Below are 19,693 nucleotides of genomic sequence, written 5' to 3'. Positions count from 1 at the left end.
ACACAGTAATGTGTATAAAGTGTATCATGTGTGTCCTTACACACAATAATGTGTATAAAGTGTATCATGTGTATTCTTACACACAGTAATGTGTATAAGGTGTATCATGTGTGTCCTTACACACAGTAATGTGTATAAAGTTTATCATGTGTATTCTTAAACACAGTAATGTGTAAAATGTTTATTGCGTGTGTCCTTACACACAGTAATGTGTATAAAGTGTATCATGTGTGTCCTCACACACAGTAATGTGTATAAAGTGTATCATGTGTGTCCTCACACACAGTAATGTGTATGAAGTGCATCGTGTGTGTCCATACACACAGTAATGTGTATTATGTGTGCCTTTACACACTGTAATGTATATAATGTGCACCATGTGTGTCCTTACACACAGTAATGTGTATAAAGTGTATTGCATGTCTCCCTCCATATGTTAACATGTGTAAAGTGTATCACATGTGTCCTTGCGCACAGTAACGTCTATAAAGTGTCCTTACACACAGTAATGTGTATAAAGTGTATCATGTGTATTCTTACACACAGTAATGTGTATAAGGTGTATCATGTGTGTCCTTACACACAGTAATGTGTATAAAGTGTATCCTGTGTGTCGTTACACACAGTAATGTGTATAAAGTGTATCATGTGTGTCCTTACAGACAATAATGTGTATAAAGTGTATCATGTGTATTCTTACACACAGTAATGTGTATAAAGTGTATCATGTGTGTTCTTAAACACAGTAATGTGTATAAAGTGTATCATGTGTATTCTTACACACAGTAATGTGTATAAAGTGTATCATGTGTGTCCTTACACACAGTAATGTGTATAAGGTGTATCATGTGTATTCTTACACACAGTAATGTGTATAAAGTGTATCATGTGTATTCTGACACACAGTAATGTGTATAAAGTGTATCACGTGTGTCCTTACACACAGTAATGTGTATAAAGTGTATCGTGTGTGTCCTTACACACAGTAATGTGTATAAGGTGTATCATGTGTGTCCTTACACACAGTAATGTGTAAAATGTTTATTGCGTGTGTCCTTACACACAGTAACGTGTATAAAGGGAATGGTGTGTGTCTTTACACACAGTAACGTGTATAAAGGGAATGGTGTGTGTCTTTACACACAGTAATGTGTATAAAGTGTATTGTGTGTGTCCTTACACACAGTAATGTGTATAAAGTGTATCCTGTGTGTCCTTACACACAGTAATGTGTATAAAGTGTATCATGTGTGTCCTTACACACAATAATGTGTATAAAGTGTATCATGTGTATTCTTACACACAGTAATGTGTATAAAGTGTATTGCATGTCTCCCTCCATATGTTAACATGTGTAAAGTGTATCACATGTGTCCTTGCGCACAGTAACGTCTATAAAGTGTCCTTACACACAGTAAAGTGTATAAAGTGTATCACGTGTGTCCTTACACACAGTAAAGTGTATAACGTGTATCACGTGTGTCCTCACACATAGTCATGTGTATAAAGTGCACCGTGTGTGTCCTTACACACAGTAATGTGTATAAAGTGTATCACGTGTGTCCTTACACACAATAATGTGTATAAAGTGTATCATGTGTATTCTTACACACAGTAATGTGTATAAGGTGTATCATGTGTGTCCTTACACACAGTAATGTGTATAAAGTTTATCATGTGTATTCTTAAACACAGTAATGTGTAAAATGTTTATTGCGTGTGTCCTTACACACAGTAATGTGTATAAAGTGTATCATGTGTGTCCTCACACACAGTAATGTGTATAAAGTGTATCATGTGTGTCCTCACACACAGTAATGTGTATAAAGTGCATCGTGTGTGTCCATACACACAGTAATGTGTATTATGTGTGCCTTTACACACTGTAATGTATATAATGTGCACCATGTGTGTTCTTACACACAGTAATTTGTATAAACTGTATTGCATGTCTCCCTCCATATGTTAACATGTGTAAAGTGTGTCACATGTGTCCTTGCGCACAGTAACGTCTATAAAGTGTCCTTACACACAGTAATGTGTATAAAGTGTATTATGTGTGTCCTTGCACAATGTAATGTGTATAAAGTGTATCATGTGTGTCCTTACACACAATAATGTGTATAAAGTGTATCATGTGTATTCTGACACACAGTAATGTGTATAAGGTGTATCATGTGTGTCCTTACACACAGTAATGTGTATAAAGTTTATCATGTGTATTCTTAAACACAGTAATGTGTAAAATGTTTATTGCGTGTGTCCTTACCCACAGTAATGTGTATAAAGTGTATCATGTGTGTCCTTACACACAGAATGTGTATAAAGTGTATCATGTGTATTCTTACACACAGTAATGTGTATAAAGTGGATCACGTGTGTCCTTGCACAGAGTAATGTGTATAAAGTGTATCATGTGTATTCTTACACACAGTAATGTGTCTAAAGTGTATCATGTGTGTCCTTACACACAGTAATGTGTATAAAGTGTATCATGTGTATTCTGACACACAGTAATGTGTATAAAGTGTATCACGTGTGTCCTTACACACAGTAATGTGTATAAAGTGTATCGTGTGTGTCCTTACACACAGTAATGTGTATAAAGTTTATCATGTGTATTCTTAAACACAGTAATGTGTAAAATGTTTATTGCGTGTGTCCTTACACACAGTAATGTGTATAAAGTGTATCATGTGTGTCCTCACACACAGTAATGTGTATAAAGTGTATCATGTGTGTCCTCACACACAGTAATGTGTATAAAGTGCATCGTGTCTGTCCATACACACAGTAATGTGTATTATGTGTGCCTTTACACACTGTAATGTATATAATGTGCACCATGTGTGTCCTTACACACAGTAATGTGTATAAAGTGTATTGCATGTCTCCCTCCATATGTTAACATGTGTAAAGTGTATCACATGTGTCCTTGCGCACAGTAACGTCTATAAAGTGTCCTTACACACAGTAAAGTGTATAAAGTGTATCACGTGTGTCCTTACACACAGTAAAGTGTATAACGTGTATCACGTGTGTCCTCACACATAGTCATATGTATAAAGTGCACCGTGTGTGTCCTTACACACAGTAATGTGTATAAAGTGTATCATGTGTATTCTTACACACAGTAATGTGTATAAAGTGTATCATGTGTATTCTTACACACAGTAATGTGTATAAGGTGTATCATGTGTGTCCTTACACACAGTAATGTGTATAAAGTGTATCATGTGTGTCCTTACACACAGTAATGTGTATAAAGTGTATCATGTGTGTCCTTACAGACAATAATGTGTATAAAGTGTATCATGTGTATTCTTACACACAGTAATGTGTATAAAGTGTATCATGTGTGTCCTTAAACACAGTAATGTGGATAAAGTGTATCATGTGTATTCTTACACACAGTAATGTGTATAAAGTGTATCATGTGTGTCCTTACACACAGTAATGTGTATAAGGTGTATCATGTGTATTCTTACACACAGTAATGTGTATAAGGTGTATCATGTGTGTCCTTACACACAGTAATGTGTATTAAGTGTATCCTGTGTGTCCTTACACACAGTAATGTGTATAAAGTGTATCATGTGTGTCCTTACACACAATAATGTGTATAAAGTGTATCATGTGTATTCTTACACACAGTAATGTGTATAAGGTGTATCATGTGTGTCCTTACACACAGTAATGTGTATAAAGTTTATCATGTGTATTCTAAGGCACAGTAATGTGTAAATTGTTTATTGCGTGTGTCCTGACACACAGTAATGTGTATAAAGTGTATCATGTGTGTCCTCACACACAGTAATCTGTATAAAGTGTATCATGTGTGTACTTACACACAGTAATGTGTATAAAGTGTATCGTGTGTGTCCTTAAACACAGTAATGTGTATAAAGTGTATCATGTGTATTCTTACACACAGTAATGTGTATAAAGTGTATCATGTGTGTCCTTACACACAGTAATGTGTATAAGGTGTATCATGTGTATTCTTACACACAGTAATGTGTATAAGGTGTATCATGTGTGTCCTTACACACAGTAATGTATATAAAGTGTATCCTGTGTGTCCTTACACACAGTAATGTGTATAAAGTGTATCATGTGTGTCCTTACACACAATAATGTGTATAAAGTGTATCATGTGTATTCTTACACACAGTAATGTGTATAAAGTGTATCATGTGTGTCCTTACACACAGTAATGTGTATAAAGTGTATCATGTGTATTCTTACACACAGTAATGTGTATAAGGTGTATCCTGTGTGTCCTTACACACAGTAATGTGTATAAAGTGTATCATGTGTGTCCTTACAGACAATAATGTGTATAAAGTGTATCATGTGTATTCTTACACACAGTAATGTGTATAAAGTGTATCATGTGTGTCCTTAAACACAGTAATGTGGATAAAGTGTATCATGTGTATTCTTACACACAGTAATGTGTATAAAGTGTATCATGTGTGTCCTTACACACTGTAATGTGTATAAGGTGTATCATGTGTATTCTTACACACAGTAATGTGTATAAGGTGTATCATGTGTGTCCTTCCACAGTGTAATGTGTATAAAGTGTATCCTGTGTGTCCTTACACACAGTAATGTGTATAAAGTGTATCATGTGTGTCCTTACACACAATAATGTGTATAAAGTGTATCATGTGTATTCTTAGACACAGTAATGTGTATAAGGTGTATCATGTGTGTCCTTACACACAATAATGTGTATAAAGTTTATCATGTGTATTCTAAAGCACAGTAATGTGTAAAATGTTTATTGCGTGTGTCCTTACACACAGTAATGTGTATAAAGTGTATCATGTGTGTCCTCACACACAGTAATGTGTATAAAGTGTATCATGTGTGTACTTACACACAGTAATGTGTATAAAGTGTATCGTGTGTGTCCTTAAACACAGTAATGTGTATAAAGTGTATCATGTGTATTCTTACACACAGTAATGTGTATAAAGTGTATCATGTGTGTCCTTACACACAGTAATGTGTATAAGGTGTATCATGTGTATTCTTACACACAGTAATGTGTATAAGGTGTATCATGTGTGTCCTTACACACAGTAATGTATATAAAGTGTATCCTGTGTGTCCTTACACACAGTAATGTGTATAAAGTGTATCATGTGTGTCCTTACACACAATAATGTGTATAAAGTGTATCATGTGTATTCTTACACACAGTAATGTGTATAAGGTGTATCATGTGTGTCCTTACACACAGTAATGTGTATAAAGTTTATCATGTGTATTCTTAAACACAGTAATGTGTAAAATGTTTATTGCGTGTGTCCTTACACACAGTAATGTGTATAAAGTGTATCATGTGTGTCCTCACACACAGTAATGTGTATAAAGTGTATCATGTGTGTCCTCACACACAGTAATGTGTATGAAGTGCATCGTGTGTGTCCATACACACAGTAATGTGTATTATGTGTGCCTTTACACACTGTAATGTATATAATGTGCACCATGTGTGTCCTTACACACAGTAATGTGTATAAAGTGTATTGCATGTCTCCCTCCATATGTTAACATGTGTAAAGTGTATCACATGTGTCCTTGCGCACAGTAACGTCTATAAAGTGTCCTTACACACAGTAATGTGTATAAAGTGTATCATGTGTATTCTTACACACAGTAATGTGTATAAGGTGTATCATGTGTGTCCTTACACACAGTAATGTGTATAAAGTGTATCCTGTGTGTCGTTACACACAGTAATGTGTATAAAGTGTATCATGTGTGTCCTTACAGACAATAATGTGTATAAAGTGGATCATGTGTATTCTTACACACAGTAATTTGTATAAAGTGTATCATGTGTGTTCTTAAACACAGTAATGTGTATAAAGTGTATCATGTGTATTCTTACACACAGTAATGTGTATAAAGTGTATCATGTGTGTCCTTACACACAGTAATGTGTATAAGGTGTATCATGTGTATTCTTACACACAGTAATGTGTATAAGGTGTATCATGTGTGTCCTTACACACAGTAATGTGTATAAAGTGTATCCTGTGTGTCCTTACACACAGTAATGTGTATAAAGTGTATCATGTGTGTCCTTACACACAATAATGTGTATAAAGTGTATCATGTGTATTCTTACACACAGTAATGTGTATAAGGTGTATCATGTGTGTCCTTACACACAGTAATGTGTATAAAGTTTATCATGTGTATTCTTAAACACAGTAATGTGTAAAATGTTTATTGCGTGTGTCCTTACACACAGTAATGTGTATAAAGTGTATCATGTGTGTCCTCACACACAGTAATGTGTATAAAGTGTATCATGTGTGTCCTCACACACAGTAATGTGTATAAAGTGCATCGTGTGTGTCCATACACACAGTAATGTGTATTATGTGTGCCTTTACACACTGTAATGTATATAATGTGCACCATGTGTGTTCTTACACACAGTAATTTGTATAAACTGTATTGCATGTCTCCCTCCATATGTTAACATGTGTAAAGTGTGTCACATGTGTCCTTGCGCACAGTAACGTCTATAAAGTGTCCTTACACACAGTAATGTGTATAAAGTGTATTATGTGTGTCCTTGCACAATGTAATGTGTATAAAGTGTATCATGTGTGTCCTTACACACAATAATGTGTATAAAGTGTATCATGTGTATTCTGACACACAGTAATGTGTATAAGGTGTATCATGTGTGTCCTTACACACAGTAATGTGTATTAAGTTTATCATGTGTATTCTTAAACACAGTAATGTGTAAAATGTTTATTGCGTGTGTCCTTACCCACAGTAATGTGTATAAAGTGTATCATGTGTGTCCTTACACACAGAATGTGTATAAAGTGTATCATGTGTATTCTTACACACAGTAATGTGTATAAAGTGGATCACGTGTGTCCTTGCACAGAGTAATGTGTATAAAGTGTATCATGTGTATTCTTACACACAGTAATGTGTATAAAGTGTATCATGTGTGTCCTTACACACAGTAATGTGTATAAAGTGTATCATGTGTATTCTGACACACAGTAATGTGTATAAAGTGTATCACGTGTGTCCTTACACACAGTAATGTGTATAAAGTGTATCGTGTGTGTCCTTACACACAGTAATGTGTATAAAGTTTATCATGTGTATTCTTAAACACAGTAATGTGTAAAATGTTTATTGCGTGTGTCCTTACACACAGTAATGTGTATAAAGTGTATCATGTGTGTCCTCACACACAGTAATGTGTATAAAGTGTATCATGTGTGTCCTCACACACAGTAATGTGTATAAAGTGCATCGTGTCTGTCCATACACACAGTAATGTGTATTATGTGTGCCTTTACACACTGTAATGTATATAATGTGCACCATGTGTGTCCTTACACACAGTAATGTGTATAAAGTGTATTGCATGTCTCCCTCCATATGTTAACATGTGTAAAGTGTATCACATGTGTCCTTGCGCACAGTAACGTCTATAAAGTGTCCTTACACACAGTAAAGTGTATAAAGTGTATCACGTGTGTCCTTACACACAGTAAAGTGTATAACGTGTATCACGTGTGTCCTCACACATAGTCATGTGTATAAAGTGCACCGTGTGTGTCCTTACACACAGTAATGTGTATAAAGTGTATCACGTGTGTCCTTACACACAGTAATGTGTATAAAGTGTATCCTGTGTGTCCTTACACACAGTAATGTGTATAAAGTGTATCATGTGTGTCCTTACACACAATAATGTGTATAAAGTGTATCATGTGTATTCTTACACACAGTAATGTGTATAAGGTGTATCATGTGTGTCCTTACACACAGTAATGTGTATAAAGTTTATCCTGTGTATTCTAAAGCACAGTAATGTGTAAAATGTTTATTGCGTGTGTCCTGACACACAGTAATGTGTATAAAGTGTATCATGTGTGTCCTCACACACAGTAATGTGTATAAAGTGTATCATGTGTGTACGTACACACAGTAATGTGTATAAAGTGTATCGTGTGTGTCCTTACACACAGTAATGTGTATAAAGTGTATCATGTGTATTCTTACACACAGTAATGTGTATAAAGTGTATCATGTGTGTCCTTACACACAGTAATGTGTATAAGGTGTATCATGTGTATTCTTACACACAGTAATGTGTATAAGGTGTATCATGTGTGTCCTTACACACAGTAATGTATATAAAGTGTATCCTGTGTGTCCTTACACACAGTAATGTGTATAAAGTGTATCATGTGTGTCCTTACACACAATAATGTGTATAAAGTGTATCATGTGTATTCTTACACACAGTAATGTGTATAAAGTGTATCATGTGTGTCCTTACACACAGTAATGTGTATAAAGTGTATCATGTGTATTCTTACACACAGTAATGTGTATAAGGTGTATCCTGTGTGTCCTTACACACAGTAATGTGTATAAAGTGTATCATGTGTGTCCTTACAGACAATAATGTGTATAAAGTGTATCATGTGTATTCTTACACACAGTAATGTGTATAAAGTGTATCATGTGTGTCCTTAAACACAGTAATGTGGATAAAGTGTATCATGTGTATTCTTACACACAGTAATGTGTATAAAGTGTATCATGTGTGTCCTTACACACAGTAATGTGTATAAGGTGTATCATGTGTATTCTTACACACAGTAATGTGTATAAGGTGTATCATGTGTGTCCTTACACACAGTAATGTATATAAAGTGTATCCTGTGTGTCCTTACACACAGTAATGTGTATAAAGTGTATCATGTGTGTCCTTACACACAATAATGTGTATAAAGTGTATCATGTGTATTCTTAGACACAGTAATGTGTATAAGGTGTATCATGTGTGTCCTTACACACAGTAATGTGTATAAAGTTTATCATGTGTATTCTAAAGCACAGTAATGTGTAAAATGTTTATTGCGTGTGTCCTTACACACAGTAATGTGTATAAAGTGTATCATGTGTGTCCTCACACACAGTAATGTGTATAAAGTGTATCATGTGTGTACTTACACACAGTAATGTGTATAAAGTGTATCGTGTGTGTCCTTAAACACAGTAATGTGTATAAAGTGTATCATGTGTATTCTTACACACAGTAATGTGTATAAAGTGTATCATGTGTGTCCTTACACACAGTAATGTGTATAAGGTGTATCATGTGTATTCTTACACACAGTAATGTGTATAAGGTGTATCATGTGTGTCCTTACACATAGTAATGTATATAAAGTGTATCCTGTGTGTCCTTACACACAGTAATGTGTATAAAGTGTATCATGTGTGTCCTTACACACAATAATGTGTATAAAGTGTATCATGTGTATTCTTACACACAGTAATGTGTATAAGGTGTATCATGTGTGTCCTTACACACAGTAATGTGTATAAAGTTTATCATGTGTATTCTTAAACACAGTAATGTGTAAAATGTTTATTGCGTGTGTCCTTACACACAGTAATGTGTATAAAGTGTATCATGTGTGTCCTCACACACAGTAATGTGTATAAAGTGTATCATGTGTGTCCTCACACACAGTAATGTGTATGAAGTGCATCGTGTGTGTCCATACACACAGTAATGTGTATTATGTGTGCCTTTACACACTGTAATGTATATAATGTGCACCATGTGTGTCCTTACACACAGTAATGTGTATAAAGTGTATTGCATGTCTCCCTCCATATGTTAACATGTGTAAAGTGTATCACATGTGTCCTTGCGCACAGTAACGTCTATAAAGTGTCCTTACACACAGTAATGTGTATAAAGTGTATCATGTGTATTCTTACACACAGTAATGTGTATAAGGTGTATCATGTGTGTCCTTACACACAGTAATGTGTATAAAGTGTATCCTGTGTGTCGTTACACACAGTAATGTGTATAAAGTGTGTCATGTGTGTCCTTACAGACAATAATGTGTATAAAGTGTATCATGTGTATTCTTACACACAGTAATGTGTATAAAGTGTATGATGTGTGTTCTTAAACACAGTAATGTGTATAAAGTGTATCATGTGTATTCTTACACACAGTAATGTGTATAAAGTGTATCATGTGTGTCCTTACACACAGTAATGTGTATAAGGTGTATCATGTGTATTCTTACACACAGTAATGTGTATAAGGTGTATCATGTGTGTCCTTACACACAGTAATGTGTATAAAGTGTATCCTGTGTGTCCTTACACACAGTAATGTGTATAAAGTGTATCATGTGTGTCCTTACACACAATAATGTGTATAAAGTGTATCATGTGTATTCTTACACACAGTAATGTGTATAAGGTGTATCATGTGTGTCCTTACACACAGTAATGTGTATAAAGTTTATCATGTGTATTCTTAAACACAGTAATGTGTAAAATGTTTATTGCGTGTGTCCTTACACACAGTAATGTGTATAAAGTGTATCATGTGTGTCCTCACACACAGTAATGTGTATAAAGTGTATCATGTGTGTCCTCACACACAGTAATGTGTATAAAGTGCATCGTGTGTGTCCATACACACAGTAATGTGTATTATGTGTGCCTTTACACACTGTAATGTATATAATGTGCACCATGTGTGTTCTTACACACAGTAATTTGTATAAACTGTATTGCATGTCTCCCTCCATATGTTAACATGTGTAAAGTGTGTCACATGTGTCCTTGCGCACATAACGTCTATAAAGTGTCCTTACACACAGTAATGTGTATAAAGTGTATTATGTGTGTCCTTGCACAATGTAATGTGTATAAAGTGTATCATGTGTGTCCTTACACACAATAATGTGTATAAAGTGTATCATGTGTATTCTGACACACAGTAATGTGTATAAGGTGTATCATGTGTGTCCTTACACACAGTAATGTGTATTAAGTTTATCATGTGTATTCTTAAACACAGTAATGTGTAAAATGTTTATTGCGTGTGTCCTTACCCACAGTAATGTGTATAAAGTGTATCATGTGTGTCCTTACACACAGAATGTGTATAAAGTGTATCATGTGTATTCTTACACACAGTAATGTGTATAAAGTGGATCACGTGTGTCCTTGCACAGAGTAATGTGTATAAAGTGTATCATGTGTATTCTTACACACAGTAATGTGTATAAAGTGTATCATGTGTGTCCTTACACACAGTAATGTGTATAAAGTGTATCATGTGTATTCTGACACACAGTAATGTGTATAAAGTGTATCACGTGTGTCCTTACACACAGTAATGTGTATAAAGTGTATCGTGTGTGTCCTTACACACAGTAATGTGTATAAAGTTTATCATGTGTATTCTTAAACACAGTAATGTGTAAAATGTTTATTGCGTGTGTCCTTACACACAGTAATGTGTATAAAGTGTATCATGTGTGTCCTCACACACTAATGTGTATAAAGTGTATCATGTGTGTCCTCACACACAGTAATGTGTATAAAGTGCATCGTGTCTGTCCATACACACAGTAATGTGTATTATGTGTGCCTTTACACACTGTAATGTATATAATGTGCACCATGTGTGTCCTTACACACAGTAATGTGTATAAAGTGTATTGCATGTCTCCCTCCATATGTTAACATGTGTAAAGTGTATCACATGTGTCCTTGCGCACAGTAACGTCTATAAAGTGTCCTTACACACAGTAAAGTGTATAAAGTGTATCACGTGTGTCCTTACACACAGTAAAGTGTATAACGTGTATCACGTGTGTCCTCACACATAGTCATATGTATAAAATGCACCGTGTGTGTCCTTACACACAGTAATGTGTATAAAGTGTATCATGTGTATTCTTACACACAGTAATGTGTATAAAGTGTATCATGTGTATTCTTACACACAGTAATGTGTATAAGGTGTATCATGTGTGTCCTTACACACAGTAATGTGTATAAAGTGTATCATGTGTGTCCTTACAGACAATAATGTGTATAAAGTGTATCATGTGTATTCTTACACACAGTAATGTGTATAAAGTGTATCATGTGTGTCCTTAAACACAGTAATGTGGATAAAGTGTATCATGTGTATTCTTACACACAGTAATGTGTATAAAGTGTATCATGTGTGTCCTTACACACAGTAATGTGTATAAGGTGTATCATGTGTATTCTTACACACAGTAATGTGTATAAGGTGTATCATGTGTGTCCTTACACACAGTAATGTGTATAAAGTGTATCCTGTGTGTCCTTACACACAGTAATGTGTATAAAGTGTATCATGTGTGTCCTTACACACAATAATGTGTATAAAGTGTATCATGTGTATTCTTACACACAGTAATGTGTATAAGGTGTATCATGTGTGTCCTTACACACAGTAATGTGTATAAAGTTTATCATGTGTATTCTAAAGCACAGTAATGTGTAAAATGTTTATTGCGTGTGTCCTTACACACAGTAATGTGTATAAAGTGTATCATGTGTGTCCTCACACACAGTAATGTGTATAAAGTGTATCATGTGTGTACTTACACACAGTAATGTGTATAAAGTGTATCGTGTGTGTCCTTAAACACAGTAATGTGTATAAAGTGTATCATGTGTATTCTTACACACAGTAATGTGTATAAAGTGTATCATGTGTGTCCTTACACACAGTAATGTATATAAGGTGTATCATGTGTATTCTTACACACAGTAATGTGTATAAGGTGTATCATGTGTGTCCTTACACACAGTAATGTATATAAAGTGTATCCTGTGTGTCCTTACACACAGTAATGTGTATAAAGTGTATCATGTGTGTCCTTACACACAATAATGTGTATAAAGTGTATCATGTGTATTCTTACACACAGTAATGTGTATAAAGTGTATCATGTGTGTCCTTACACACAGTAATGTGTATAAAGTGTATCATGTGTATTCTTACACACAGTAATGTGTATAAGGTGTATCACGTGTGTCCTTACACACAGTAATGTGTATAAAGTGTATCCTGTGTGTCCTTACACACAGTAATGTGTATAAAGTGTATCATGTGTGTCCTTACAGACAATAATGTGTATAAAGTGTATCATGTGTATTCTTACACACAGTAATGTGTATAAAGTGTATCATGTGTGTCCTTAAACACAGTAATGTGGATAAAGTGTATCATGTGTATTCTTACACACAGTAATGTGTATAAAGTGTATCATGTGTGTCCTTACACACAGTAATGTGTATAAGGTGTATCATGTGTATTCTTACACACAGTAATGTGTATAAGGTGTATCATGTGTGTCCTTACACACAGTAATGTGTATAAAGTGTATCCTGTGTGTCCTTACACACAGTAATGTGTATAAAGTGTATCATGTGTGTCCTTACACACAATAATGTGTATAAAGTGTATCATGTGTATTCTTACACACAGTAATGTGTATAAGGTGTATCATGTGTGTCCTTACACACAGTAATGTGTATAAAGTTTATCATGTGTATTCTAAAGCACAGTAATGTGTAAAATGTTTATTGCGTGTGTCCTTACACACAGTAATGTGTATAAAGTGTATCATGTGTGTCCTCACACACAGTAATGTGTATAAAGTGTATCATGTGTGTACTTACACACAGTAATGTGTATAAAGTGTATCGTGTGTGTCCTTAAACACAGTAATGTGTATAAAGTGTATCATGTGTATTCTTACACACAGTAATGTGTATAAAGTGTATCATGTGTGTCCTTACACACAGTAATATGTATAAGGTGTATCATGTGTATTCTTACACACAGTAATGTGTATAAGGTGTATCATGTGTGTCCTTACACACAGTAATGTATATAAAGTGTATTGCATGTCTCCCTCCATATGTTAACATGTGTAAAGTGTATCACATGTGTCCTTGCGCACAGTAACGTCTATAAAGTGTCCTTACACACAGTAATGTGTATAAAGTGTATCATGTGTATTCTTACACACAGTAATGTGTATAAGGTGTATCATGTGTGTCCTTACACACAGTAATGTGTATAAAGTGTATCCTGTGTGTCGTTACACACAGTAATGTGTATAATGTGTATCATGTGTGTCCTTACTTACAATAATGTGTATAAAGTGTATCATGTGTATTCTTACACACAGTAATGTGTATAAAGTGTATCATGTGTGTCCTTAAACACAGTAATGTGTATAAAGTGTATCATGTGTATTCTTACACACAGTAATGTGTATAAAGTGTATCATGTGTGTCCTTACACACAGTAATGTGTATAAGGTGTATCATGTGTATTCTTACACACAGTAATGTGTATAAGGTGTATCATGTGTGTCCTTACACACAGTAATGTGTATAAAGTGTATCCTGTGTGTCCTTACACACAGTAATGTGTATAAAGTGTATCATGTGTGTCCTTACACACAATAATGTGTATAAAGTGTATCATGTGTATTCTTACACACAGTAATGTGCATAAGGTGTATCATGTGTGTCCTTACACACAGTAATGTGTATAAAGTTTATCATGTGTATTCTTAAACACAGTAATGTGTAAAATGTTTATTGCGTGTGTCCTTACACACAGTAATGTGTATAAAGTGTATCATGTGTGTCCTCACACACAGTAATGTGTATAAAGTGTATCATGTGTGTCCTCACACACAGTAATGTGTATAAAGTGCATCGTGTGTGTCCATACACACAGTAATGTGTATTATGCGTGCCTTTACACACTGTAATGTATATAATGTGCACCATGTGTGTCCTTACACACAGTAATGTGTATAAAGTGTATTGCATGTCTCCCTCCATATGTTAACATGTGTAAAGTGTGTCACATGTGTCCTTGCGCACAGTAACGTCTATAAAGTGTCCTTACACACAGTAATGTGTATAAAGTGTATTATGTGTGTCCTTGCACAATGTAATGTGTATAAAGTGTATCATGTGTGTCCTTACGCACTGTAATATGTAGAAAGTGTATTGCATGTGCCCTTACACATGGTAACGAGTATAAACTATATCACATTTATCCTTGACAAAGTAATGTGTATAAAGTGTATCACGTGTGTCCTTGCACACAGTAACATTTATAAAGTGTGCTGTGTGTGTGTCCTTACACACAGTAATGTGTATAACGTGCATTGTGTGTGTCCTTATACACAGTAATGTGTATAAAGTGTATTGTGTGTGTCCTTACACACAGTAAAGTGTATAAGGTGTATCGTGTGTGTCTTTACACACAGTAATGTGTATAAAGTGTATCATATGTATTCTTACACATAGTAATGTGTATAAAGTGTATAATGTGTGTCCTTACACACAGTAAAGTGTATAAGGTATATCGTGTGTGTCTTTACACACAGTAATGTGTATAAAGTGTATCATGTGTATTCTTACACACAGTAATGTGTATAAAGTGTATAATGTGTGTCCTTACACACAGTAATGTGTATAAGGTGTATCATGTGTGTCCTTGCAGACTGTAATGTGTATAAAGTGTGCTGTGTGTGTGTGTCCTTACACACAGTAATGTGTATAAAGTGTATTGTGTGTGTCCTTATACACAGTAATGTGTATAAAGTGTATTGTGTGTGTCCTTACACACAGTAAAGTGTATAAGGTGTATCGTGTGTGTCTTTACACACAGTAATGTGTATAAAGTGTATAATGTGTGTCCTTACACACAGAATGTGTATAAAGTGTATCATGTGTATTCTTACACACAGTAATGTGTATAAAGTGGATCACGTGTGTCCTTGCACAGAGTAATGTGTATAAAGTGTATCATGTGTATTCTTACACACAGTAATGTGTATAAAGTGTATCATGTGTGTCCTTACACACAGTAATGTGTATAAAGTGTATCATGTGTATTCTTACACACAGTAATGTGTATAAAGTGTATCATGTGTGTCCTTACACACAGTAATGTGTATAAAGTGTATCATGTGTATTCTGACACACAGTAATGTGTATAAAGTGTATCACGTGTGTCCTTACACACAGTAATGTGTATAAAGTGTATCATGTGTATTCTTACACACAGTAATGTGTATAAAGTGTATAATGTGTGTCCTTACACACAGTAATGTGTATAAGGTGTATCATGTGTGTCCTTGCAGACTGTAATGTGTATAAAGTGTGCTGTGTGTGTGTGTCCTTACACACAGTAATGTGTATAAAGTGTATTGTGTGTGTCCTTATACACAGTAATGTGTATAAAGTGTATTGTGTGTGTCCTTACACACAGTAAAGTGTATAAGGTGTATCGTGTGTGTCTTTACACACAGTAATGTGTATAAAGTGTATAATGTGTGTCCTTACACACAGAATGTGTATAAAGTGTATCATGTGTATTCTTACACACAGTAATGTGTATAAAGTGGATCACGTGTGTCCTTGCACAGAGTAATGTGTATAAAGTGTATCATGTGTGTCCTTACACACAGTAATGTGTATAAAGTGTATCATGTGTATTCTGACACACAGTAATGTGTATAAAGTGTATCGTGTGTGTCCTTACACACAGTAATGTGTATAAGGTGTATCATGTGTGTCCTTACACACAGTAATGTGTAAAATGTTTATTGCGTGTGTCCTTACACACAGTAACGTGTATAAAGGGGATGGTGTGTGTCTTTACACACAGTAATGTGTATAAAGTGTATTGTGTGTGTCCTTACACACAGTAATGTGTACAAAGTGAATGGTGTGTGTCCTTACACACAGTAATGTGTATAAAGTGTCTCTTGTGTGTCTGTAATATGTATAAAGTGTATCACATGTATCGTTACACACAGTATTGTGCATAAAGTGCATTGTCTGTGTCCTTACCCGCAGTAAAGAGTATTATGAGTGTGCTTACACACAGTAACGTGTATAAGGTGTATCACGCGTATGCACGCATAGTAATATGTATAAAGTGTATCACATGTGTCCTTACACACAGTAATATGTATAAAGTGTATCACGAGTGTCCTTACACACAGTAAAGTGCATAAAGTGTATTATGAGTGTCCTTACACACAGTAATGTGTATAAAGTGTGTCACATGTGTCCTTAAACACAGTAAAGTGCATAAAGTGTATTATGTGTGTCCTTACACACAGTAATGTGTATAAAGTGTATCATGTGTATTCTTACACACAGTAATGTGTATAAAGTGTATCATGTGTGTCCTTACACACAGTAATGTGTATAAAGTGTATCATGTGTATTCTTACACACAGTAATGTGAATAAAGTGTATCATGTGTATTGTTACACACAGTAATGTGTATAAAGTGCATCATGTGTATCCTTACACACAGTAAAGTGCATAAAGTGTATTATGTGTGTCCTTACACACAGTAATGTGTATAAAGTGTATCCTGTGTGTCCTTACGCACAGTAATGTGTATAAAGTGTATCATGTGTGTCCTTACACACAGTAATGTGTATAAGGTGTATCATGTGTGTCCCTACACAAAGTAATGTGTATAAAGTGTATCATGTGTATTCTTACACACAGTAATGTGTATAAAGTGAATCGTGTGTATTCTTTCACACAGTAATGTGTATAAAGTGTACACATATAAGGTGTATCACGCATATGCACGCATAGTAATATGTATAAAGTGTATCACATGTGTCCTTACACACAGTAATATGTATAAGGTGTATCACGAGTGTCCTTACACACAGTAAAGTGCATAAAGTGTATTATGAGTGTCCTTACACACAGTAATGTGTATAAAGTGTGTCACATGTGTCCTTACACACAGTAAAGTGCATAAAGTGTATTATGTGTGTACTTACACACAGTAATGTGTATAAAGTGTTTCCTGTGTGTCCTTACACACAGTAATGTGTATAAAGTGTATCATGTGTATTCTTACACACAGTAATGTGTATAAAGTGTATCATGTGTGTCCTTACACACAGTAATGTGTATAAAGTGTATCGTGTGTATTCTTTCACACAGTAATGTGTATAAAGTGTATCATGTGTGTCCTTACACACAGTAATGTGTATAAAGTGTATCATGTGTGTCCTCTAACACAGTTAAGTGTATAAGGTGTATCATGTGTGTCCCTACACAAAGTAATGTGTATAAGGTTTATCATGTGTATTCTTACACACAGTAATGTGTATAAAGTGTATCGTGTGTATACTTTCACACAGTAATGTGTATAAAGTGTATCATGCGTTTCCTTACACACAGTAATGTGTATAGGGTGTATTATGTGTGTCCTTGCACACAGTAATGTGTATAAAGTGTATCATGTGTGTCCTTACACACAGTAATGTGTATAAAGTGTATCATGTGTATTCTTACACACACTAATGTGTATAAAGAGTATCATGTGTGTCCTTACACACAGTAATGTGTATAAAGTGTATCATGTGTGTCCTTAAACACAGTAATGTGTATAAAGTGTATCATGTGTATTCTTACACACAGTAATGTGTATAAAGTGTATCATGTGTGTCCTTACACACAGTAATGTGTATAAGGTGTATCATGTGTATTCTTACACACAGTAATGTGTATAAGGTGTATCATGTGTGTCCTTACACACAGTAATGTGTATAAAGTGTATCCTGTGTGTCCTTACACACAGTAATGTGTATAAAGTGTATCATGTGTGTCCTTACACACAATAATGTGTATAAAGTGTATCATGTGTATTCTTACACACAGTAATGTGCATAAGGTGTATCATGTGTGTCCTTACACACAGTAATGTGTATAAAGTTTATCATGTGTATTCTTAAACACAGTAATGTGTAAAATGTTTATTGCGTGTGTCCTTACACACAGTAATGTGTATAAAGTGTATCATGTGTGTCCTCACACACAGTAATGTGTATAAAGTGTATCATGTGTGTCCTCACACACAGTAATGTGTATAAAGTGCATCGTGTCTGTCCATACACACAGTAATGTGTATTATGCGTGCCTTTACACACTGTAATGTATATAATGTGCACCATGTGTGTCCTTACACACAGTAATGTGTATAAAGTGTATTACATGTCTCCCTCCATATGTTAACATGTGTAAAGTGTGTCACATGTGTCCTTGCGCACAGTAACGTCTATAAAGTGTCCTTACACACAGTAATGTGTATAAAGTGTATTATGTGTGTCCTTGCACAATGTAATGTGTATAAAGTGTATCATGTGTGTCCTTACGCACTGTAATATGTAGAAAGTGTATTGCATGTGCCCTTACACATGGTAACGAGTATAAACTATATCACATTTATCCTTGACAAAGTAATGTGTATAAAGTGTATCACGTGTGTCCTTGCACACAGTAACATTTATAAAGTGTGCTGTGTGTGTGTCCTTACACACAGTAATGTGTATAACGTGCATTGTGTGTGTCCTTATACACAGTAATGTGTATAAAGTGTATTGTGTGTGTCCTTACACACAGTAAAGTGTATAAGGTGTATCGTGTGTGTCTTTACACACAGTAATGTGTATAAAGTGTATCATATGTATTCTTACACATAGTAATGTGTATAAAGTGTATAATGTGTGTCCTTACACACAGTAAAGTGTATAAGGTATATCGTGTGTGTCTTTACACACAGTAATGTGTATAAAGTGTATCATGTGTATTCTTACACACAGTAATGTGTATAAAGTGTATAATGTGTGTCCTTACATACAGTAATGTGTATAAGGTGTATCATGTGTGTCCTTGCAGACTGTAATGTGTATAAAGTGTGCTGTGTGTGTGTGTCCTTACACACAGTAATGTGTAT

The sequence above is a fragment of the Chiloscyllium punctatum genome, chromosome X, assembly GCF_047496795.1.
Source record: "Chiloscyllium punctatum isolate Juve2018m chromosome X, sChiPun1.3, whole genome shotgun sequence".
Lineage (NCBI taxonomy): Eukaryota > Metazoa > Chordata > Chondrichthyes > Orectolobiformes > Hemiscylliidae > Chiloscyllium > Chiloscyllium punctatum.
The sequence above is the reverse complement of the archived record's forward strand: the minus strand, read 5'-3'. Positions refer to the sequence as shown.